Consider the following 6,971-nt stretch of genomic DNA (forward strand, 5'->3'; position numbering starts at 1 on the left):
TATAAGTGTTGTACGTGATTGACCCCAAATATCAGGTTTACATGTTACCTTAAGTAACATTAGTTCAAGGAAGCGGATATCCTTGCTGATAAAACGTTAGCTAATTCTGTCACATGTGCGATATAATCGGTCACATTCTGCTGATGTAACGTTGCTAATTGGTTATGATAAGATGACGAAAATTTGTGTCAATATACTTAAATAATTCTTTTTATTTTTTTTTTGATCAAACAGGATTATAAATTTTAACTGTTAAGTAATATCATCATGGCGCTTCTACATAGGCCCAGGCAGAGGGAATATAACACTTCACCTCTTCCACATTCATGCATCTCCTCATACATGCGCGCCGATTATTCTGGCTGCCTGACCTGTCCTTTTTCAATCATTTGAATCACGTGATCTTGTCAAGTTTACCTAGGTTTCTTGTGCTTCTATTACCAGCCAGATTCGTCCCATAAATTTGTTTACCCTTCTTTCTTCACTCATTCGATTCAAATGTTCAAGCCGCCAACACACCTTTCTCAATTTTAACGATACTGCTAATCCTCAATTTTTCCTTTTTTTCCACCATTCGAAAATCTCTGCCTAACCCTGTGGCAAGCGGCATAATAGTCAATTAGTAAAATTATTATTATTTTTATTATTAATATTTATTCTTGCTTATTATACTGGATGTTTCGTTGTCTCTATAAAACTGGGCAGTGTAACTTAAGGGGGTACTGCAAACATACAATTCAGTAAGCAGCCGGCTGGATTGGAAGCCATACGTGTTTATCTTTAGAATATAAGTTGAAATAAGTTTCATTTTTAAAACATATATTGAAAAAAAAATTAAACTTTACTTTTTAATAACTCTTTTCATTTCAAAGCCATGATGTTTATAGAGAATAAAACCCATTTTTTCAATAGAAAAACGGTCTTTTCAGCAAAAAAATCGATTACGTCAAATGTTACCTGGGTTTAAAGAAAATTATTTTGCGGGCTACCGATTATCCCACCTTATGGTTTTGTCGAGGTTTTTACAGCAAGTGCTAAAGTCATTCGAAGATTGTACCTCTAACGCTTGACGAGATCAGGCAGCGAACCATGAAGCATTCCACCAAAAATATTGCGTAACACCAATCATAATCTACATTTGGATACATAGAAATTCGGCAATATAAACGAAAGGTTGGTGGAGCACGTTTTATATGAGGAATAGTTTATTGTATTGTGTATTGTAAACAAACAAGGGAATAATCTTCAAGCAAATTTTAGATTTTATGTGTTAATAATTTTTTATCCGTATTTTTTTTACATTTTTCTGATAAATCATTAAAAAATACTTCCCCCGAGTCCCGAGGCAGACTCCCATAGAGGAAATATTTTATAAATTACTACTCATGTCAAACAAATATACGCTAAAACAATCCTTACATATGGATTTAAGAATAACTCTCATATGATATACCACAAGAAAGCATTTACCAGCAAAGCATACATATCACCAATAACACACTGTATGATAACATGCATATGTATACATATACACAAATATCTCAATTTCGTACTTATGTAGAATCCCAACACTAACCATGGGATCATAATCAGACACACTTAAATATTTCATAACGGTAATCGATGAATCGGCATATCGTTGTTATTATAATCGATTGATTATTCGGAATAATCATAAATTTAACGTTTAAATCAGTTACATCGATAAATTAAGATCATTTTCAATAAAAAATAATTAAATTGTATTAAAGTGAATATTTTCTAACAGCCAATCTATCTCTTTGGATATTAGGTTAAAAATTTTAAATAGCCCACTTATTTCTCGAAATATTAAGTAAAAATGTTAAAATAGCCCACCTTTCTCCTGAATTTTTAGATAAATATGTTTATGTAGCCCACCTATCTCTTGCAATATCAATCAAAAATATTTAAATAGCCCACCTTTCTCATGAAATAATAGAGAAACTAGTTCAAAATAGCCCATCTTTATCGAGACAAGTTTATATTTAAATGAATATGTAACATAATTGCGTAAAATTTTAACCTAAGAGTCAAGTTTTTTGTGAAAAAAGATTATACAAAAAATAATAAAAAAGCAACTAAGAATTTGGATAAACGTAGATATTAATTTTTTATTTATATCTCAGCACATATTAAGAATTTATTGAGGTGAGAATATAAAGTCTGGTCATTTACAAAACTTACGACCTGTCATCGATTGCTTTGGATCATCATTTATATTTACCATTCTACCCATGACTGACAAACATATTGCCCATATTTTAATGTTTTAAGCTGCTGAATCATTTCACATTGACTAGTACAAGGTTCAAGGCTGCCATCTATGGTTGAAACTTATAAGTTAAGTAATCATAGCAAAGACTGCAGGAGCGTGTGATATATTTTTTCTGAACACGATTGAAATCATTGTTATTTTTTTCAAAGTTTCTTCTGTCATCTTCGAAATTTTCATAATCTAACTTAATATACAGGCTAAAAAATGATTACGAAATCTACAGAGGGTGAATTCCAGTGTTTATGAAGAAAATTTCCACACATTAAGTTGGTACATATTGGTACTACTAATCTGAATATTGTCTGCAAATGATAAAGTATTGTTTTTAAAAATGTGTTAGTAATATTATATTAATAGTATTAAATGTTTTATGTAAAATAATTGCACTGCCACAAACTTAGTACCTAATTATAGTACTTAAAAAATGTATTTGTACCTATTTGAAATATTAATAATTATGTCTTTCTCATATAATAAAATATCAATAATTTACAATTTTATTTATTTATTTTATTTCGTATTTTTGACACAGTTTAAGAATTCTCACGCAAGGTCCCTGGCCAATATGGATAGGATAATAAAAAAAAGATATAATTCAAATGTAACATTGTTTTAGAATCACAATAAATATTTTATTATAACTTAATTATAATGTCTACCGGTTTCGAAACTAACCGCTTCTTTATCAATGCTGATTTATACGTATCAATAAGTATTAATTAGTCATGATTAATAAGTCAATAACAAGAGATAAAAAAGCGGTTAGCTTCGAAACCGGTAGACATTATAATTAAGTTATAATAAAATATTTACAGTGATTTTCAAACAAAGATAAATTTAAATCACACAATGGTAAATCACAAAGTGCTTCAAAAATAAATGATGTAAAAAATCGAGATTCGACTAATAAATAGTAACTGTTACTTTTTCGGTTATACTATTTAGATGGTAATCGTTGCTTTTTATCGGTTTATATTACTTAACAGCATAAGTTTTTCATATCAAATTGTCAAATATATTAGAAGCAACAGGTAAGTAATATGCAATTTATTTTGTGCACTAAACAGCGTGGTGATTGAATCCATATACCTCTTTCATTTTGTCATTGAATCAATTTAGAAGTTTTCAAAGAAATCGATTTCGATCAGTCTTGTCTATTAAAAATATATTTATTTTTAATTTAACTTCTACTCGGTAAATACTACTATTTCTTAAAATATTTTGTGAAACGTGTCTCGATACATTGTGTTACAATAGATTTTAAGATATAGTGGTATTTACGAAGTAAAACTTAAAATAAAAATAAATAGATTACCTCAGACTGACTGCCAAGTCAATAGATGAAAATATATTGTTTTTAATCTGAAAATATGGATGGAACAATGATACACTAAAGACTAATGACGCAACAGATTGATCAGATCTTGGTATTTTATATTTAAATAATATTATAGTTATTTATTTATTGATTTGGTGTTTAATTTGTGGAATTCCATTTTAATTTATGTTTTAATTGTTAAACCAAGTTTCGCCAAGTTATGGCATTTTCAAGCGAATGTGAAGATTAAGAATGTCAAGATATAAGGACCGTCAGTCCATTCAATCTTCACATTCGTTTGCAAAATCCATAACTAGGCAAAACAATTGTCACAATATTTTTTTCTGTGTTTTTTAATAATAAAATACAACTAAGTAGACTCAAAAAAATCTGTGTTATTGTGTAATAAACACATTTAAAAAAATAAACAAACGAAAATATTATAGTTGACCACTTTTGCAGAATGCACTTATAATTGTGTCAAAAATTATGTTAGAGACCATCCAATATTTAATTAAGTTTTTACATATTTATTTTTTTTATTTTATATATATTTTTGTATATTTGAAAATGATATTTTTTTGCAATTTTTGTAATGTATTTTTTTTTAATATAAATCACAAAGTTAATTGTATATATTGATTTGTACCCTTTTTGACATACCTACTGATTTCTATTGAGATTTCAATGAAAATTTAAATCTGGATAATAATAATTTATTTACAATATATCTACGGGGTAGTCAGGTATCACCCAAAATTGGGTGCTTTGCCAATAAATTTTAAAAAAAATATCCACGGGGTAGAGAAATAGCAGCCCTTAAAAGTTACTATGATATGTATCTTTATTTTATCTTAATAAGCATAAGTGACCCTTTCATATGTGTACCTACCTAATAGAATAATTGTATCTAATAAGTTGGCAAATAAATCTTTGCAGATTTCACCGATAGATGGTTTTAGTCCTTAATGCAGTGGTTACCGCGTTCGACTACCCTTCTGAAGGTCTCCAGTTCGATTCTCAATGAACTGGAGACCTTTAAATTTTGAGTGTGCCCAAATACCTGTTCAGAAATCTGGATTATCTCCATATATAGGAGTATTTTTCAAATTATTTTTTGACATCTCATCGCAAATTAAGAAGAATATGGAAGTCTGAGCATTTACGGGGATGGAATTGTTTCATATATATAGAACTTCCAAGAATTTGAGAAGTGTGGTTGTCGATAATGGGTAGAATTGGTGAATGTTACACGTATGTAAAGTGATCACTTAAACCAGCCTATAACGGTCGTCAGCCCCGTAAATGCCCAGACTTCCATATTCTTCTTCATCTTTGATGAGATGTCAAAAAATAATATCTTATATTAATTTGGACTGGTACCTGAAACGAAAGACTGATTACCTTGTCTTCGTGTAATTAACAATCTACTTAATGTTGCATCAATTACTATTTGTTGTGTAAGAAAACCTTTTAGATATACTAAACATAACTCACAAATATGACCGAAATAGGAGTTACTTAAGACAGGTCGTAAGCGCTGTAAATGACCAGATATATTATTGCTTCATCTATGTTGTGATAATCAATTTAAAAATCTTGATATTAATTAACTCCGAAGCGGAGACGATCCCAGAATTTGTGAACAAAGATATACACTCAAAATAGTAAGAAAAAATGTCATATACCATAAAACTTGATTTTTCAGGAGATCGTTTTTAAAGTTTAAGAATTTACTGAAATGTTTTAAAAATAAATATCAAGCCACTTATTAAACTTTTTACTGTGCAACAAATCTTTTTAAGTACAACCTGAATGTTTTTTCTCCAATTGAAAAATATTTAGTATATTTAAAAAAATAATTAAAATATACATTTTCTTCAAAATGCAAAAACAACAATTTCTGCCCTGTAGCGGGTAAATATTGAGTTAAAAAAATGCCGTTTTTGCTGGGATATAGTACATTTTCTGGGCATTCCGAAACATGCACAACTGAAAATTGACGCTTATTGATTTATGACGTTGTTGAAAGGAGTGAGCGATATGTTTATAAACTCGTTTATATATTTAAGTTTGATTATGTTAATATTTTTAAGTGTACAATAAATCTCAATCTCACTTAATAATTTCCTAGTCTCCTAAGAAAAATATCAATAAAATGTGTAAATTTTGTAAAAAAAAAACAACATAATCATGTAATAAATACTTGATAAAATATCGTCTGAATAAAATTTATGTTTTTAAATACAAGTTTGTTTTCATTATAAATAATAACATGGTAATGTCACGTTGTATTGTAATACAAATACACATATTATTTTTTGACATCTCAACATAGATGAAGAAGAAGAATATGGAAGTCTGAACATTAACGCGGCTTTCATCCGTCAAAGGCTGGTTTAATTGAACATTTTACTCACGTGAAACATTCACTAATTCTACCCATGATTGACAACCACAATACTCAAATTCTTGGATGTTTTATACATATATATATATATATATATATATATATATATATATATATATATATATATATATATATATATATATATATATATATATATATATATATATATATATATATATATATATATATATATATATATATATATATATATATATATATATATATATATATATATATATATATATATATATATATATATATATATATATATATATATATATATATATATATATATATATATATATATATATATATATATATATATATATATATATATATATATATATATTTCGTCCGCCTCCGTAGTGTAATGGTCAGCACGCTCGGCTACCGTTCTGGAGGTCCCGGGTTCGATTACCAGGAGGGGTCAAATAAATATAAATGATTTTATCACTGTAATATTTATTCAATATTACCCTGGACTAGTACCAGAAGCGGGAGCTGATCACCTTTCCTTCATGTGTAAACGATCACTGCGTTTATATGAAGCAGTGCCCTATGCACCATTGGGGTGCTGATAAGGGTGTTATTATTATTATTATTTTATATGTATTAATATGAACGGGTTTTTAAGAACTAGGTGTTGACGAACGACTCATGTGTAAATACAGCTACTGAAAACACGAGTTAACCTCTAGCGCCAGCTATGTGACCTCTAGTAGATACCTAATATATACCAGCAATAAATTAATGAAGACGTTCTCCATTAAACTGGTTATTTTGATGAGGTGATAATCACCTTAAAATACAAAAATATTCTAAACGAGAGTTAGAATGACGCATTTGCCAGGAGATTCTTTGGATGTTGAGTCGTTTATACCATGAGTGGTCTTGAGATCTTTAAGCATTGGCGACGATTATTTTCGGGTATAAAATTTATTGTGATT

The sequence above is a fragment of the Brachycentrus maculatus genome, unplaced genomic scaffold (genome assembly GCF_059751285.1).
Source record: "Brachycentrus maculatus isolate JH-2025_06_01 unplaced genomic scaffold, ASM5975128v1 h1tg000157l, whole genome shotgun sequence".
In the NCBI taxonomy this organism is placed as follows: Eukaryota; Metazoa; Arthropoda; class Insecta; order Trichoptera; family Brachycentridae; genus Brachycentrus; species Brachycentrus maculatus.